This window comes from Hypanus sabinus, chromosome 30 (assembly GCF_030144855.1).
Source record: "Hypanus sabinus isolate sHypSab1 chromosome 30, sHypSab1.hap1, whole genome shotgun sequence".
NCBI lineage: Eukaryota > Metazoa > Chordata > Chondrichthyes > Myliobatiformes > Dasyatidae > Hypanus > Hypanus sabinus.
Genome location: NC_082735.1, coordinates 36,871,432 through 36,891,391, shown reverse-complemented (window position 1 = coordinate 36,891,391; position 19,960 = coordinate 36,871,432). Strand labels below are relative to the sequence as shown.

The following is a 19,960-nucleotide window of genomic DNA, read 5'->3' as shown; positions in this document are numbered from 1 at the left end:
AAATGTTGTAATTGTACCTATGCCTACAGGTATGTCTGGCAACTTGGTTGCCCACTTCCCCCGTATCAAAAAGAGGACCCTCACATCCTCTTTACATCTTCCCCCTGTCACCTTAATCCGTGCCCTCTTATTTTTAAACTCCCATCCCCTGGGAATGTTCCAAGACAGCCGAGTTTCATCACTGCCACCTGCACTCTCCAACATTGCTTCAGTTATGACCAGCTAATCTATTACAGACTAGGGATTAAATCCATGATTTCTGTCTGTTTTTGTACTGTGCTGATGTACTAAGTTGGGAATAAGTTGTGACATTTGCTTTCTTGTTTTCCACTCCCTTTCTCTGGGGAAAATATTGTGATCATTTATCCTATCTAGACCCCCGCATGATCCTGTGAACCTCTGTGCAGGTGCACTCACACTTGTGTGCACACACACAGACACGTGTGTGCGCAGATATACATGGCACAAAAACTGACACATGCTCACACACGCGTCACACAAACAGACACGTGGACACACAGAGATACACACAATGGATACATTTACTGACAGGCAGATACATACAAATACACGCATGTACAAGGAAATAGAATTGGAACTGATTGGATAAAGTGACAAACAGTCAGACCCATGTATGAATGGTGACTCACAATAATATAGTGGGACAGTTAGAAACATGGTATTGCACAGACCCTTCATGCCTGGAGACACTGACCCACACACAGAGGCCCATGCATGTAGAATCTGCAGATTCACAGGAAGGAAAAACCAGCAGCTGAAACTCCGACCACCATTTATGCTACAAACCCCTAAAGGATTCTTCTCCAATTTGTGATGGTTCATATTGAGGAATAGAGTGTCTGTTTCAGGAGTCAGGCACATGAGTGACATGGCCAGCTGATCAGAGTCCATGAGTTAGGAAGAGAAGCCAGAGAATGGTGAATCTGTGGAATTCATTGCCACAGACGGCTGTGGAGGCCGAGTCACTGGGTATACAGCATTTAAAGTAGAGGTTAATATGTAGTTAGTCAGGGCATTCAAGTCATGGGGAGAAGGTGGGAGCAGGGGAAAGTAAGTCAGCCATGATCAATGGGCTGAATGGCCAAATTTTTCTCCTATGACTTCTAGTCTTATGGTAACACTGAAAGTGTAGATTTGATAGGGGCCAGTTTGCTTGCTTGTTTGTTTAATTATTGAGATACAGCCCTTCTGGCCCTTTGAGCTGCACGGCCCCGCAACCCCGATAACCCGGATTTAAAGCTAACCTAATCGCAATGACCGATTAACCTACCGGGTGCGTCTTTGGACTTTGGGAGGAAGCTGGAGCACCCGGAGAAAATCCACACATTCCACGGGGAGGACGTACAGAGACTCCTCACAGAGGATGCCGGGATTGATCTCCGCTAACTGCTTATCTTGTCACTGCTTTTTCAAGGGTTTGCAAGAGCAGTTCTGATAGTTCCTCTTCAGTGCTTTGAGATGTTACGTATCACTGTCTCAGAAGCATTGACCACTGCTGCCTAGTTGGACCATAAGCATTGTCCTGGTTTGAATTCTTGGCCTTCAAATAAGAGTGATTGTGACTTGCTGACTGCTTTCATGGAGATTTAGGAAGATCAAGGAGACGCACGTTGATCTATGTTGGCATAGGGACATGCAGACTCACACAGACGCAGGAACCCCCAGAGAAACATAGACTAGTGTGCTCAGATATACTCAATGCTGAGAGCAGGTGTAAAGATGCATTATGTGGAAACGCCAACAGGTGGCGCTGTGCACTGCAGTCTTACCAGACCTTGGAAAACCAGTCACAGCAATCAGAATTAGGTTTATCATTGGCAAATGTCATGAAATTTGTTGTTTGGTGTCAGCAGTACATTGCAATACATAATAAAAACTATAAATTACAATAAGAAGTATATATATTAAATAAGTAGTGGAGAAAGAGATGAAAAATATACCTAAGTAGTGTTCATGGCTCATTGTCCATTCAGAAATCTGATGGCAAAGGAGGAGAAGCTGTTCCTGATCAGTTGAATGTGTACCTGCTTGATGGTAGCAATGAGAAGAGGGCATGTCCTGAGTGATAGGGGTCCTTAATGATGGATGCCGCCATCGTCGAGGCTCCGGATGTGAGGGAGGTTAGTGCCCGTAATATAACTGGCTGAGTTTTCAATTTTCTGCAGCTTTTCCCAGTCCTTTCCAGGGAGAGCAGATCATTGCCAGCTGGTGTGTGACTGCGCAGTGAAATATGCCAGTGAACCAGTGATAACACAGGTCCAACCTCTTTCAAACATCATCCTGATTTGATTTCTTTCTGTCCTCTTCGCAAACTCATTGTGGACTTCATCGCAAGAACCAATGCCTCTGCAAAAGCTGGCATAACGTGGTCCCAAACTGTTTGTCCCATCAGGAAAATAGGCCATTGAGGCACTTATCTCCTCATCCTACAGACGCTTCTCCCCTTGGGAAACCAGGGTGATAAGACAATCAGCTCTGTTAAAGAAAGGATTCCAAGTGTGGTCAGTGGTCTGACTGGGTAGGAGGTGCAGTTCTATTCCAGCAGAGAGGAGTTGGACCCACACTAGGGGGAGGGTGCACTTGAAGACAACATCCCATCTGATGAGCAGATAGGTTAATCATATCCCTGCCAAAGGATAACATCTCTCTTTATGACAAACCAGGGTTCTGAGCCAATGTCGTCGCTTGCCTGGGCCTTCATGAGTGATGGTCGAGCCTGAGATTGCATGAGTCAGATCCCAGGCTAAGCCCCTGCAGTTAATATTGGCACAGGGCAAAGAAAAGAACATAGAACAACGACAGTATAGCACAGTCCATTGTGCGGTGCTGGCCTATAAAAATATACTCCGTGTTCAATCTAACCCTTCCCTCTTACCCTATCACCCTATCATCATCATCATCATCATGTACCATGTCATATGACATCATCATTATGTGCCATGTTGTATGACATGGGCGATCATGGTCCATGGCCATAATTGTTCTTGATATTTTTCTCAACAGAAGTCATTCACTATTGCCTTCTTCTGGGCAGTGTCTTTACAAGACAGGTGACCCCAGCCATTATCAATACCCTTCAGAGATTGCCTGCCTGGCATCAGTGGTCACATATCCAGGACTTGTGATGTAAACCAGCTGCTCATGCGACCATCCACCACCTGGTCACATGGATTTGAATGACCACGACTGAAGGCTAAGCAGGTGCTACACCTTACCCACGAGTGACCTGCAGACTAGTGGACGGAAGGGGTGCCTTGTGCCTCCTTTGGTCGAGACATATTTCTACCCTGTTGCCCATATACACCCCATAACTCTTCATTTTTCTTACATCCACATACATTTAAGAGACTCTTAAATAGATTCCAATTGTACCTTCCTGTAACATCACCACTGGCAGTGCATTCCAGGGATTAAACATTCTCTCTGTAAAGAAAACCCTACCTCTGATATTTCCTCCAATCACTTTAAGCAGATGCCCACTGGTACCAGGGGAAAGGCTGCTGCCTCTCCAGTCTATCTATGGCTCTGGTAATTGTAAACAGCTCTTTCAAATTGCCGCTCATCCTCCTTCGCTCCAAAGAGAAAAGTCCTAGCTCGTTCAGCCTTTCCTCATGAGACATGTTCTTTAATCCTGGCAAATCTCCTCTGCACCCTCTATAAAGCTTCCTATAATGAGATGGCCAGGACTGAGCACAATACTCTGAGTGGGGTCTCACCAGAGTTTTACAGAGTTGCAGCATTTCCTCATGATTCTTGAACTCAATCCCTTGTCTAGTGAAGGCCAATGCTTCTTAATCACCTTATCAACTTGTACAGCAACTTTGAAGAATCGATGGACTTGGACACCAAGATGCTTTTGTTCTTCCTGACGAAGGGTCTCGGCCCGAAACGTTGACTGCTCGTTTCAACGGATGCTGCCCGACCTGCTGAGTTCCTCCAGCTTTTGTACGTCTTGCCTTTTGTTCTTCCACATGGCCGAGAACCTCCCATCAACATTGTAGGTTACCTTCAAGTTTGATCTTCCAAAGTGAATCACTTTGCACTTTTCTGAATTGAACTGCATCTCCCATTTCTCCACCCCGGTCTGCAATATCCCATTATAAATTAATAACATCTAATTGAAGTAATCCCTTTTGCCTGCATCTGGTCCAGGGTTGAATTGGGAAGGGCTGGAAGGGCCTACTCTGCGATAAATATGCTTTCATTCTTTACGTACAGTATATATGTAACACCTTGCTAAATGCCTCTGTCGTATCTGCTTCCACCACCACCTCTGTCCCTATTTATTTATGTATTTATTGAGGGACAGCATGGAATTGGTCCTTACAGCACTTCAAGCTGCGCCACCCAGCAACCCCCAATTTAATCCGAGCCGAATCACAGGACAGTTAACAATGACCAATTAATCTACAAACAGGCATGTTTTTGGACTGTGGGAAGAAACCAGAGCACCTGGAGGAAACCCACATATTCGATGGAGGGGACGTACAGACTCCTTACAGATGATGTCAGAAATGAACTCTGAACTCTGACACCCTGTGCTAACTGCTATGCTACTGTGGTGCCCATTCCAAGCACCTACCAGTCTCTATGCAAAAAAAAAATCTGGTTTGTTATCACTGACATATGCCATTTAGTTAGTTGTTTTGTGGCATGATAAAAATATAATATAAATTACAATAAGTTGTATAAAAGAATTAAATTAACAGTTATTGTAAAATGAGAGCGAATAAGTGAGATAGTGTTCATGGGTTCATTGGCTGCTCAGAAATCTGATGGTGGAGGGGGAGAAGCTGTTTGTAAAACGTTGAGTGTGTGTCTTCAGGCTCCTGTAACTCCTACCTGATGGCAGCAGTGAGGGAAAGTGTATCCTCGGTGGTGGGGGACCTTAACGATAGATGCCACCTCTCTGAGACATCACCTTTTTAAAATGCGTACAACAGGGGCATTTGTGTTACTTTCAAATCTCCACCCAAAATCATGATATTAATCCCTATTTAAAAATGTTGTCAAGTTGCCAACATCACTGATACTTTCTTACTTTTGTTTAATTTTAGGATTTGTCTAACACGAGACTCACCAGAGTCTGTGAACATCATAATTGATTTGAATGATCATATTACTACTAGACAGAGGAAGAGGATTTGCACAATGCTGAAAGCTAAGACCATAAGCACACAATCATTGCGTCTGAACTCAACAGTGATTTAAGGTAAGTGTCAGAGCATTGAGTTGTCTGGAATTTGTTACCTCAGAAAGTGGTTGAGGTAAGCGTACGAATAAAATGCAGCAAACCACTATCCCTCTTAATTTAGACATCGTGTGTAATAAGCAAATCTACTGTAGTTCTGCTGTATCATGTGGTTCCATGACGTGATTTGGTAACAGCACAGTTGATGGATTAATGAACACTATTGGCATTCTGTCAACTGCATTGTGGTCAGGAATACATGTTGTAATCTGTTCTTCAAAGGCCTGCTCTGCCACAATCTGCTGCAACTACTGAGCAGGTGAGAAGGTGATGCACCATCAATAACTCTGAGACGTGGGTTAAGGTAGGCTTTTATTGGCTGGAAGAAAGCACAAGCAGCAAGTGGCAATCACACAACATCCTGGAGACTGAGGGAGGAGCAGTGCCTCCAATCGCCTTTATACAGGGGTCTGTGGGAGGAGCCACAGGAGCAGTCAGCAGGGGGGTGTGTCCAGACATGTATATGTAGTTCACCACATTCACCCCCCCCCCCCTTTGTTTTAAAAGAGAGTCCCCATGGGGCGAAGTTTCTTAAAAGTATATTTACAGGTTAAGTCCACCAGGTGGCTGAATTTGTCGCTGCGATCTACATAGCTCCGGCTGTGATTGCACAGGTGCTGGTGGTGGTGATTGCACCGGAGACTGTGGTTGTGCTGGTTCCGGCCTAACTGGAGGCGTCAGCCCACTAGGCGTCAGTGACCCTCATGCCTGGTATATATGCGTACGAAACGCCCGGTATATGAGTGTCGTGAGGAGTCTGTGTAGGGCTCGGTGTGCGCGGTGTCACCTCGGGTACAGGGTTCATAGTTACCGGAGAGCCTTCTGGGTAGTGGTCTGCTGCACCTGCGGGTGCCAGGTCGCGGATGGAGACCGTGTCCTCCCGCCCATCAGGTAAGACCACGTAAGCATACTGGGGGTTCGCATGTAGAAGGTGAACCCTCTCTACCAGCGGGGAGTATTTATTGCTCCTCACATGTTTCCGGAGCAGCACTGGCCCCGGGCACGTCAGCCAAACTGGTAGGGTGGTCCCAGTGACAGACTTCCTGGGAAAAGAGAATAGGCACTCTTGAGGGGTGGCATTGGTGGACGTACATAATAGGGAGCGGATAGAGTGGAGTGCCTCAGGGTGGACCTCCTGCCATCGAGAGACCGGCAACCCTTTTGACTTAAGGGCTAAAAGTGTGGCCTTCCACACTGTGGCATTCTCCCTCTCCACCTGTCCATTCCCCCAGGGATTATAGCTCGTGGTCCTACTAGTAGCAATGCCCCTAGCCAGTAGGTACCGGCGCAGCTCGTCACTCATAAAGGAGGACCCTCTATCACTGTGGATATAGCAGGGATATCCGAACAGAGTGAAGAGCTGGTGCAGGGCTTTTATGACGGACGTGACAGTGGTGTCGGGGCAGGGGATGGCAAAGGGGAACCGCGAGTACTCGTCGATTATGTTGAGAAAGTAGACATTGCGGTCGGTGGAGGGAAGGGGGCCCTTAAAATCGACACTCAGTCGCTCAAAGGGGAGGGTGGCCTTGATAAGTTGCATCTTTTCAGGACGGTAGAAGTGCGGTTTGCACTCAGCGCAGACTTGGCAGTCCCTGGTCATCATTCTGATGTCCTCAAGGGAGTACGGCAGGTTCCGGGCTTTCACGAAATGGTAAAATCGGGTGACCCCTGGTTGGCAAAGATCTGCATGAAGTGGGTATAGTTGGTCTAGCTGTGCGCTGGCACACGCTCCCCGGGATAGGGCATCAGGGGGCTCATTGAGTCTGCCAGGCCGGTACAGAATATCATAGTTGTAGGTGGAGAGTTTGATTCTCCACTGCAAAATTTTATCATTTTTTGATTTTGCCCCGCTGTTGGTTGCTGAACATGAACGCAACTGAGTGCTGGTCAGTCAGCAAGGTGAACCTTTTGCCGGCGAGATAGTGCCTCCAGTGCCTAATAGCTTCCACTATGGCCTGGACTTCTTTCTCCACCGCGGAGTGCCGAATTTCAGGGCCTTGAAGGGTACGAGAAAAGAATGCTTCTGGCCTGCTTGACCGGGGGAGGGCCTTGTCTGGGTAGACGCTGTTCACCGGCCACAGGTACTGTCTTTTGAGGGCGTCCAGTGCCCCTTGGTAGGTCGGCATGTCCCTGATAAGGGAGTAAACTTTTGGGGTGACCCTCGAAAGGAGGATTCTGTGCATAATAGCGGGCTCAGTCACTGGAATCTGTTCCAAGTATGATTGGAAGCATGCAAGCTAGAGTTCAAAGGCAAGAGCTGCTTCTGAGTCTTGAGGATCAATGTCCAATTTTTCCGGACGTAAAATGCTTTCTTCCAGCCAATAAAATTGATGCACCATCAATAACTCTGAGACGTGGGTTAAGGTAGGCTTTTATTGGCTGGAAGAAAGCACAAGCAGCAAGTGACCACCACACAACATCCTGGAGACTGAGGAAGGGGCTGTGCCTCCAATGGCCTTTATACCGGGGTCTGTGGGAGGAGCCACAGGAGCGGGGGGGGGGGGGTGGGGGGTGTAGGTATATGTAGTCACCACACTCCCCCTCCGAAGGGTAGGGCGTGTCCAGACAGGTATATGTAGTCTCCACACTCCCCCTCCGAAGGGGAGGGCGTGTCCAGACAGGTATATGTAGTCACCACACTCCCCCTCCGAAGGGGAGGGCGTGTCCAGACAGGTATATGTAGTCACCACACTCCCCCTCCAAAGGGGAGGGTGTGTCCAGACAGGTATATGTAGTCACCACACTCCCCCTCCAAAGGGGAGGGTGTGTCCAGACAGGTATATGTAGTCACCACACTCCCCCTCCAAAGGGGAGGGTGTGTCCAGAGAGGTATATGTAGTCACCACACTCCCCCTCCAAAGGGGAGGGAGTGTCCAGACAGGTATATGTAGTCACCACACTCCCCCTCCAAAGGGGAGGGTGTGTCCAGATAGGTATATGTAGTCACCACACTCTCCCTCCAAAGGGGAGGGTGTGTCCAGAGAGGGGTGTCACCACAGAAGGGCTCCCGGGAAACTCGGACACAGCAAAGGTTTGGGATCGGATGGTGTGAACCTTAATGTTTTGAAGGAATGTGTTAAGCAGCTGTGTGGAGTTCTGCAGCACATTTTAAATCTGAGTCTCAGCCTGGAAAGGGTCCTGACTGTGTGTAAAACATCATGTGTGGTCTCCGTACCTAAGGAGGGCTAACTGAAAGCCTTGAGTGACTACTGTCCAGTGGCCCTGACCTCACGCACCATGAAAACCCTACAGGCTGGTCCTGGCTCACCTCTGACCCCTGGTCAGATCAGCCCTCGATGCCCTGCAATTTGTCTACTGGGAGCGTATGGGAGTCAATGATGCTGTCATCTACCTGCTGAACGGAGCTAGTCCTGTATGGATAAGCAGGAGAGCACTGTGAGGGTCATGTCTTTTGATTTCTCAAGTGCCCTCAATACCATACAGGCCTCATTGCTGAGGAAAAGCTCCGTTCAGTGCAGGTTGCCACATCCATTGTATCCTGGGTAAGGGGCTACCTGACTGGCAGACTGGCTGGCTTCAGACCTGTGTGTCGGACATGGCCATAAGCTGCACTGGGGCCCTACGGGACTGTATTGGGCCCCTTCCTGTTTACCCTGTATACCTCGGACTTCAGACATAACACCGAGTCATGCCACCCGCAGGAACTCACTGATGACTCAGCAATAGTTGGATGTATAAAGAGAGGATGGGAAGATGAATACAGGGTCCTGGTGCAGGACTTCGTCAAATCAGGATCAGGTTTATTATCACTGGCATGTGACGTGAAATTTGTTAACTTAGCAGCTGCGGTACAATGCTGAAAGGCATGGACAGAGTGGATGTGGCAAAGTTGTTTCCCATGGAGGGGGAGTCTAGTACGAGAGGACATGACTTGAGGATTGCAGGGCGCCCATTCAGAACAGATGCGAAAATTTTTTTTTTAACCAGAGGGTGGTGAATCTGTGGAATTTGTTGCCACGGGCGCCAGTGGAGGCCAAGTCATTGGGTGTATTTAAGGCAGAGATTGATAGGTATCTGAGTAGTCAGGGCATCAAAGGTTATGGTGAAAAGCCAGAGGAATGGGACTAAAGGGGAGAATGGATCAGCTCATGATGAAATGGCGGAGCAGACTTGATGGGCCGAATGGCCAGCTTCTGCTCCTTTGGCTTATGGTCTAATGCAATATATAATCTAGCAGAGAGAGAAAAAAATAAAACATAATAATAAATAAACAAGTAAATCAATTACGTATATTGAGTAGATTTAAAAATGTGCAATAACAGAAATATTGTATATTTAAAAAAATGAGGTAGTGTCCAAGGGTTCAATGTCCATTTAGAAATCAGATGGCAGAGAGGAAGAAGCTGTTCCTGAATCGCTGAGTGATGCACCATCAATAACTCTCCAAGACGTGAGGCGAGATATCGGCTTTTATTGGCTGGAAGAAAGAACAAGCAGCAATTGACCACCACACTGCATCCTGGAGACTGAGGCCGGGCTCAGGCCTCAATCGCCTTTATACCGGGGTCTGTGGGAGGAGCCACAGGAACAGTCAGCAGGGGGCGTGTCCAGACAGGTATATGTAGTTCACCACACTGAGTGTGTGCCTTCAGGCTTCTGTACCTCCTACCTGATGGTAACAGTGAGAAAAGGGCATGCACTGGGTGCTGGGGGCCCTTAATAATGGACGCTGCCTTTCTAAGACACCACTCCCTAATGGTGCAAGGTGAATCAGCTGCACCTCAACATCAGTAAGACAAAGGAGATGGAGATGGAGATGGACTCTAGGAAGACCAAGCCTGCACTGCTCTCTGTTACTGTTGATGGTGAGGATGTGGATGTGATGAGGACCTACAAGTATCTGGGGGTGCACTTGGGTTACAGACGTAAGTGGAGCACCAACACAAAGGCTGTGTACAGGAAGGGCCAGAGTTGCCTCTACTTCCCGAGGAGACTGAGGTCCTTTGGAGTATGCAGGCCTCTCCTTCACATGTTCTACCAGTTGTTGTCACCAGTACAATCTTCTATGTGGTGGTGTGCTGGGGCAATGGCATCAACATAGGTGATGCCAACAAGCTCAATAAACTGATTAGAAAGACTGGCTCTGTTATAGGGATCAAACTGGACACACTGGAGGCCGTGGTAGAACAAAGGACCCTACAGAAAATCCTGGTAATTCTGGACAGCCCTCTACATGCCACCTTGGCTGGACAGAGGAGCACTTTTAGTAATAGATTAATACAACTGCACTGTTCTAAAGAGCACAATATGAGGCCATTCTTACCCTCGGCCATTAGGCTCCATAATGAGTCAACCTATAGCCAGGGAAGTGATGACCCCTCCTGGTACACTGTTTGAGGTAACTTATTTTTTATTCTTTCTTATTTCTCTTCTAACATTTGTGTATCTGTGCACTTGTAATGCTACTGTGACACTGTAATTCCCTTTGGCATCAATAAAGTATCTATTTATCTATCCACCTTTTACAGTGTGGCATTTCATCAGAATGTAACTATCAAATTATAGCTGTCTTATCTGTCTTCATAACACGATAAGTGAATTGACGGTAAAAACAGAAATAAACAAGTATGCTTTAATAACTTTTTACAGAGACATTAAAGTTCAAAATAAGTTTTATTATCCAAGTACATATGTATGTGTCACTATATAAAACCCTGAGATTCATCTTCTTGTGGGCATACTCAATAAATCTATAGAATAATAACCACAAAAAATCAATGAAATATCGCCCAACTAGGGCGTTCAACCGGACTGCAGAAGATAACAAACTGCAACTACAAAAGGAAGAAGTAATAAATAAACAATAAATATTAAGAACATGAGATGGAGAATCTTTGAGAGTCTGTACATTGGTTGTGGGAACATTTCATTGATGGGGCAAGTGAAGTTGAGTGAAGTTATCCCCTTTGGCTCAAGAGCCTGATAGTCGAGGGGTAGTAGCTCTTTCTGATCCAGGTGGTGTGAGTCCTGAGGCTCTTGTACCTTTTTCCTGTTTGCAGCAGTGAGAGGCGAGCATGTCCTGGGTAGTGGGTGCCTCTTTCCTGTAACAGCGTTTCATGTAAATATGCTCAATAGTTGGGAGGGACTGGGCTGGATTCACTACTTTTTATAGGATTTTCCATTCAAGGGCATTTCTGTTTCCACACCAAACTGTGATGCAGGCAGTCAATACACCCTCCATCACACATATAACCATATAACCATATAACAATCACAGCACGGAAACAGGCCATCTTGGCCCTCCTAGTCCGTGCCGAACCCTTAATCTCACCTAGTCCCACCTACCCGCACTCAGCCCATAACCCTCCACTCCTTTCCTGTCCATATACCTATCCAATTTTACCTTAAATGACACAACTGAACTGGCCTCTACTACTTCTACAGGAAGCTCATTCCACACAGCTATCACTCTTTGAGTAAAGAAATACCCCCTCGTGTTTCCCTTAAACTTCTGCCCCCTAACTCTCAAATCATGTCCTCTCGTTTGAATCTCCCCTACTCTCAATGGAAACAGCCTGTTCACGTCAACTCTATCTATCCCTCTCAAAATTTTAAATACCTCGATCAAATCCCCCCTCAACCTTCTACGCTCCAATGAATAGAGACCTAACTGGTTCAACCTTTCTCTGTAACTTAATTGCTGAAACCCAGGTAACATCTACAGAAGTTTATCAAAGTTTTAGATATCATGCCGAATCTCTGCAGACTCCAGTAGAGATATTGCCATGCTTTCTTTGTGGTTCTTGATTAGCATTTTGAAGAGCTGTAGGTAGCTTTGTCTATAAAGGATAGGTGAGAAATGATATTTTCTCAAAAATTCAATCTGTAGAATCAGTTTGGACAGATTTAAGAAACAGTAGTGATAAGAAGTTATTGATGAAGTATTATTAGGGGCCATAACACAAATTTTTGCTGCAGGACAGGGAATAAATTGAGAGGTAATGGGAACTTGTAAGAAACCTTGCAATAATCATAAGCAATTTTCATCAGCATGAAGATGTGATGACACACGTTGGCCTTGAGGGTGAGCTCAGACTGTATATTTGGGATTGTTTTTTAGACTAATACTTTGACGAACAAACAAGATAGCTGAAATTTTTTAGATCTGGCATGATGCAAAAAGTTGGATAAATTACTAGAACATAGAACTGTACTGCACAGGAGCTTCCCCTTTGGCTTTCAATGTTGTAGTTAGTTAATTAAGATAATAAGACCCAATTAAGCTAATCTCTTCTGCCTGCACATGCCCCCAAACCTTCCATTCTCTGCATATTCATGTGCTGATCTCATAAGGAAAGATTTCCTAGAAAATAAAGGTTATTGTCCAATAAAACTTCAAGTTAAGGATGAGAAACTAGTGTCATAAACTTCAGTGAAGATAATTGGAATGGTATAATGATACAGTTGACTGAAATGTATGCAGAAAAGAGATTAAAGGGTAAAATGGTACAATTACTGTTACAGAGATGATGTTCTATAAATTCCAACAGAGGTTTATTCTTGTGAGAAAGAAAGACTGCATGTGAGTGATATAACATCTGGGGATAGCTGAGGAAGTTAAGGATGGTGTCACATTGAAATAAAAGGCATACAAAGCTACTGGTAGGTCACGAGATTGGAAAATATTTAGAAGCCATTGAAGAATTATTCAAAACAAAGTGAAGACGGAAAAACAGACTGCATGCGCTTCCAAAAATGCATAAAAAGTGTATAGCTAAACTAGGCGTTGGTGCCTCGAAAGAAGAGACTGGAGGAATTAATAATGGAGATTTGAGAAGTTATTAATAAGTATTTTGGTCTGGCCTTCCTAGCGGACAGACTATAATCATCCCCAAAATAACAGATAATACAGGGTTTATAGAGAGGGATGAACTTAAGCACACTTTAAAGCAGAGAGAAAGCACGATGCAAATTGGTGAGGCTAACCTCCTGGATAAGATATCCTGCAACTTTGCATCTTGAAAGAAGTAGCTTGAGGAGGTGGTGGATGCCATTGCTTCATTAACTTGCCGGATTCTGAAGAGACTCCCGAAAAATATAACATCATTCTTCAGGAAAGCAGGAAGACAAAGCAAGGAAGTACAGGCAAGTTAGCCTAAAGTCTGTAATTTGGAAAAAAAAAACTGAAATCCCTCACTAAAAAGGCAATATTTTGAAATCATAGGGCAATCAATCAAAATTAATAGATTTATGAAAGGGGTATCATGTTTAACAAATTTGCTGGAGTTCTTTAAGAATGTTAAAGAAGGGTGATTAAAGGGGAGAGAGTGGATTAGGAGTATTAAGACTTATGGAGGTATTTCAAAGTAAATTTATTATCAAAGTACATATGTCACCAAATACAATTATGAGATTAATTTTCTTGTGGGCATAATCAAAGAATCTGTAGAATAGTAACCATAACAGAATCAAAAGAAAACTGTTCAACCAAGGTGCAGAAGAGAACAAACTGTGCAGGTACAAAAAGAAAGAAATAATAAAAATAATAATAAATAAATAAGCAATAAATATTGAGCACGTGAAATGAAAAGTCCTTGAAAGCAAATCCATTGGTTGCGGGAACATTTCAATGATGATGAGAGTGAAGTTGAGAGAAGTTATCCCCTTTGGTTCAAGAGCTGATGGTTGAGGGATAATGACTGTTCCTGAACCTGGTGGTGGGAGTTCTGAGCTCTGAGATTCCTGTGTCTTCTTCCTGATGGCAGTAGTGAGAAGAGAGCATGTCCTGGGTGGTGGGGGCCCCTGGTGATAGATGATGATGGCACTTGATAAAGACCCACATAAAAGAAAATTAAACAGGAGTGCACAGGGTTTGGGATAGTCTATATTGTCTTTGGAAAGTGAGTAGCCAACTAAGAAAAACCAGAGGCTCAGGGAAAATAGATAATTTTCAAATGACAGACGGTAGGTACCTAGGAGTTACAGTGTTGTGACCTCTACTATTTACAATTTATGGTAATAAGGAACCATACCAATTTACAATCTATGCTAATGATGACCATACCATCATTACCGTTTGCCATCAGGAAGAGGTACAGGAGCCTCAGGACTGCTGGGGTGGGGGTGGTAGAGGCAGGGACAGTATGGTCTCTGACACGTATAGATATAGCTAGGGTGCCTAAGAATTTTACACACTACTGCATTTGTCAACATGGACCAGTGAGTGAATTTGTAAATCTGGTGGGAGCACAGGACCTTGGGAATGGTGAGGGTGGAGCACCACGAGAGGGGTGTGGGACAGCTGGCAGAGAAGGAGTGGCTGGGTGGTGTGGTGTGAATGCAAACACGCTCAGCTCTGAGACACCAGGCAAGATAATTTGTTTTGAAACAACTGGCTTATTGATCGTTACAGAATGTCTCTCTGGTGTTTCTCACTCCCTCCCCTCTCCCTTCCCCTTTTTGCCACCATGATTCCCCTCTCCCTGTCCTCCTCCCACTCTCAGTCCACAATAGACTGAGAATCAGTCCAGAATCAGGCTTGTCATTACTCAGATGTGTCATGAAGTTTTCTTGTGGCAGCAGTATAGTGCAATGCATGCAATTATGGCAGTCTTGGGCATGCTAGCTTCATATATGTGTATTAGACTTTTGCACTGTGTTGTAACAGAACAAAGTTACTAGAGAGACATTGAAGCTAGTGGATACAGAAGTGTTTTATTGAACAAATGAGACACTCTTGGAGGAAGAGGCCTCTTCGACCCGATAAGTACATTACATCTTATATGTTGAAGATCAAAGGTAACAGCAGGATAGTTCTCTAGTTACAATGTATCTACAATACTTCCTTTGAATCACATATGGTTCTCACACACCCCTTTCTTTGCACCCACGCTCCAGACACCCAAAATGAATGTTAATCAGAATTGTCTGGTTTTCAAACAACTGGTGTCCACAGCTCCAGGAAAACTACTATTCCAGGCTTCTTTTTAAATTTAATCTACACTCCAAGTTCATGTCTAAAGAATTACTGCTGTTAAAATTAATATTTGTTGTATTATCTAACTCCAGAATGTGCAACAGTACTGTATATTTATAGTAAATTGCAGCACATATGCATTGATTGCTGCTTTCCAAACTGAGTTGTGTTGAAGTCAGGTGAACCAAGGTCAAGAAGTGGAATGCAATATACTTTTGTTCTAATATTGTGTTTTTTGCAAAGATGAGTCCCCATCACGGGTTGATTTACTCACATCCATTGGATGTAATAGCTCTGGTCTAACACTGGAGGGTGAAATTGCTTTGCACTTCGACTCATGTTGAATTGCAGCAAAATCGTCAAACAGGAGCTGCTGAAACATGGTTACAGAAATTTGACTTGCATTTTTGCAACTTCTTTTACGCTTCAAGGCAGCCCAGATCACTGTGCGGTGTTTCACTAAGGACATCGCTTGACTCACAGCAGAGTGGGAGAACAGCCTGACTCAGTCCTGAAAAGTTTTGATGCGGCGAGATTAATTTACAACTGCAAATAAGAAAAAATTTGCATTCATTGTGTCCTCAGGGCGTCCCACATAAAAGTTCTTCTGCTTCATTTGATGTTTTTCTGTGATCAGATTCCCACAAGTATGATTAGATTAATGTCCTGTTAATCGTTGCCTGTTAAGGTTGACTGAGATTGTCACTTAAGAGGTTTAAAATATCGGATGACTTAGTGCTTTAAAAAGACACAATATTGTGCAAAATATAGTTTCTCAGGTTATTCATTTCTGGGCAAAATCATGAGACAATAAAAAAGGGATTGGACATTTAGGGTCTCAATTCGCAGTCATGAGGGTGACATTTTTGATGTCACGCAACACAAGGTGAAAAAATCTCCAAGCAGAAATTGGCATTGAACAATCTCTGTCAAAGTAGGAGCATATTGCACAACAGGTACAGCTTACAAAATTGTAACACACATAAAATGTTGGAGGAACTCAGCAGGTCAGGCAGCATCTATGGAAATGAATAAACAGTTGACATTTCAGGCCGAGACATCGACTGTTAATTCATTTCCGTAGGTGCTGCCTGACCTGCTGAGTTCTTTCAGCATTTTTATGTGTGTTGCTTTTGATTTCCAGCATCTGCAGACTTTCTCATGTTTACGATTTACAGCGTACAACATTGACCCATTTCTGAGAACTGTTCATGCCCTGTGTGAGAGGATCACAGAAAGAGCTGTGACAGGACGGAGAGGGGTGTGGGGATGTGCAGCCAGCATCCAGCCTCCTTGACTTTGCATAGTTGTTGCACCTGGAAGTTAGTTGAGGAGTGGAGAGAGTTCTGGGTGTGTAGGTAGTCGTCTTCTCCTTGGCGGATGCTTTCTTCATTACAATAGTTCTGGTGCACCTCTCTGACTATCATGGAGAATGTCTGAAATCACATTACTGCACTGAAAAGAGGCAGAAGCTCTGTACAAGGAAACCTGCTCCATGGGGAACCTTGCAGGTCCTGGTTCAGCACCTTTCTCCTGATATAAAACATCTGAATATGTTCTAGATTTCATTTTGACCAATTTCAGGTTTTTCTACAAAGGACTAAAATAGTCTCGGAAAGGGTCCTGTCATATCGTTCTTCACCTCTGAACTTTACATTTGTACAAAGTTGTCCGGGGGACAGAGAACAGAGGATAGTGGCATTACAAGGTACAAAAGTACAAAGTAAATTTATTATCAAAGTACATGTATGTCACCATATATTTGTTTTCTTGTGGGCATTCTGAATAACTCCAATAACAGTAGAATTAATGAAAGGCTGCACCAACAGGGCGGACAGCCAGTGTACAAAAGAGACCAAACTGTGCAAATACAAAAAGAAAGGAATACTAAATAAATAAACAATAAATATTGAGAACATGAGATGAAACGTCCTCGAAACAAAGACACAAAGTTGGCGCAGAGACAGAAAACAGAGCAGAGATGACAGGCATGAAATTATCTTGAGAGTCAGGGAGTGGTGAAATGTTGTTTCTTGTTTATTAGGCTGAAGATGGTAGTTAGTTTTACCACCAGCAGCCAACCTCACTATGCCCTAGTGCCTATTCATGACTTAGAGAAAGGTGCACAAGGCCTCATTTCAAAATTCAGTTCAAACCTGATTGTGTATTTGGTAAGAAGGGCATAGCCAGAGAGGTGAATGGTGCGATAGCAAGTTACGACATGCACCCAAGCACCCCAGCTTCCAGGTTTCAGATGCTCTAACTCCCTGGAGAAGGGATAGCTGCACTGGCCCTTTTAACATTCAGGATCATCCTGCTAATTGGCAATCATGTTTTGGGTGCCAAGAATTGGGAATTTAAAGAGCACTTGAAGTGAGGTTCGGTGTTCAATCATAAGCCTACTAGCGATTTCGCCTAGCATTTCTTTCGTGCTCAGTTCTTGATCCAGTTTGATACTGTGTCTCGATCCTTGCCTTGGATCCTCCAGTAACTGGGTCCAAACGCTTCTCACCAAGGACTCTCGTCACTATACAATTGAGCCAACGTGGACTCAGTGGGCTATCGAAGCCTTTCGTCAGCCACAGCAAGAAAACTTCAAGACAGAACCTGGAGATACACAACCTCCGGGTCGCTGTGTGCGAAGTATTGCAGGGCGGAAGCCAAAGTTGCTCAGGTGAGGCTGTCAGTTGCCTTTTGGAGAGATTCATTGGTGACCCAGTCTTCCTCATCCAGTGTTCATTAGTGTTTTAACTCCACCGGTCCCGGTTCCAATTGGAGCATGGCAGGGTGGCCTTCATTATCTCTCTGAATGGAAGAGCCCTGGCCCGGGCCACCACACATTGGGAATGAAGGTCGGAGATTTGCTGGGACTCAGAGGAATTCATGCCTGCTCTGAGGAAGGTGTTCCATCACCCTGTCGGAGCCAGCTGAGCTTTGGACCACCTGATGAAAATTCAACAGGGCGGAAGGTCAGCAGCCGACTATGCGATTGCATTTCAGACCTTAGCCCAAGAGAGCTGCAGGAACAGGGCGACTGTGACCACTCTGTACTGCCATGGATGCCGAGAGGAACTGGAGGATGCCCTCTCCTCGAGACAGCCAGTGGAGGACTTAGAGGTTCTGACTGTCCAGTATATTCTTCTCAATAATCGTCTGGCACTGTGTAGGTGGAACAACATCAAGAAGTCAAAGAGGGTTAGCCCGAGCCGGGCCTCAATGCATTAATTTCCCATCCCCCCAATCTTGGACCATGACCAGCCCATCTCCTGCTCAGGATCTCGTCAAGCTCAGGCAAATTGGAGTCGAGGTTGCTGCCATTACTGCTGGCTGAATGTCTGAAGCTGCAGCTGTTGGGAGAACTGTTCAGACCAGTTAGTGTGGGAAGATTGTGATGGTGGCAGCCACTAACCCCCAACCTCAGAGATTTTGGTATTATGCTGAAGGTGAAGATCTCCTGTGATAAGAACCAATGAGAGATGAATGCTTTTTTGGATTCTGGAGCATTGGGAAATTTTCTGGACTGAAAGGGGAGATGCCTAAGAACAGTCCTCCGTTTGGCTGTTGGTCCCGAGTTCTGTCCAGTCCCAGGTACTCCAAAGGGGACATTCATCGAGAATGTCCGCTCACCCAGGGATTGCCAAGACCCTCGAGCTTATCAAGAGGAGGCATTGGCGGCCCAGAATAACAAAAAACATTTGGTAGTACGTGCAGGGATACGAGGTGTACGCCCAAAACAAAGAGCCTCATACCTGACCTCAAGGGCTTTTCCACACCCTACCTATTCTGGACAGACCATGGGCTCTGTCACAGGTCTTCGTCCTTCCAAGGGGAAGACTCTTACCGTGGTAATTGTCGTTTTTTCAAAGGCCTGCAAATTCATTGCCTTGGCCAGACTGTCAGCCGTGGTGGAGATGTCCAAAATTATCTGACACCAGGCCTTCAGGATCAGTGGTTTTCTGGTGGACATTGTGTTAGATCATGGTCCACAATTTGCATCATGCTCTTGCAAACCGATCAGGGCCACAGCAAGTCTTTCCTCTGGGTTTCACCCACAGTCCAATGGCCAGATGGAGCAGTGAACCAAGATATGAAATGTACCCTAGGATGCCTGGCCTTTGAAAGACGATACATTTGATGTGGGCAGAGGTCGCTCACAGCACTTTACAGCATTCAGTGCATGGGACGTCCGCTTTCAAATGCTAGTTTGGGCATTCTCCACCACTCTTCCCTGAGCAGGAGGCAGGGGTTGGAGTTCCTGTGGCCGAAGATTCCATCTGCGGTGAGAGATGGACAATGGTAGGGCAAGGGAGAGTTTGTCAGCTTCTACCCAGAAGGCTGAAATAAAAGCTAGACACAAGAAAAGACAGGAGCTAGTTTGTGCAGCTTGGGTAACAGGTCTGGCCATCGACTCAGGATTTGCCTTTCTGAGTGGAGTCCTGGAAGTTGGCGCCCAAGTTCAAAGTTCTCAGGAAAGAAAATCTGGTAGCCTACACCTTGTAGCTCCCCGAAGCCCTCAAGATAAATCTCACTTTCCACATTTCCAAATTAAATCCTGTGAACACCAGCCTGTGAGCCCCACCACCAGCAGTTCCACCGCCACCCAGATTTGCTGACGGGAACAGGTCAAGTCAAGTCAAGTCAAGTCACTCTTATTGTCATTTCGACCATAACTGCTGGTACAGTACATAGTGAAGATGAGACAACGTTCCTCCAGGACCCTGGTCTTAACCGCAAGAGGAATTTTGGATTCA

The 19,960-nt window shown here is 45.2% G+C and overlaps 1 long non-coding RNA gene across 1 annotated transcript in view; it reads left to right on the top strand.

Annotated features, from left to right (window-relative positions):
* LOC132383573 (uncharacterized) overlaps nt 1-19,960 on the top strand; it is a 161,340-nt gene that overhangs the window by 94,664 nt on the left and 46,716 nt on the right. The window contains exon 5 of the long non-coding RNA XR_009508727.1: nt 5,079-5,233. This is a non-coding gene — a long non-coding RNA (uncharacterized LOC132383573). The remainder of the gene's footprint in view (nt 1-5,078; nt 5,234-19,960) is intronic.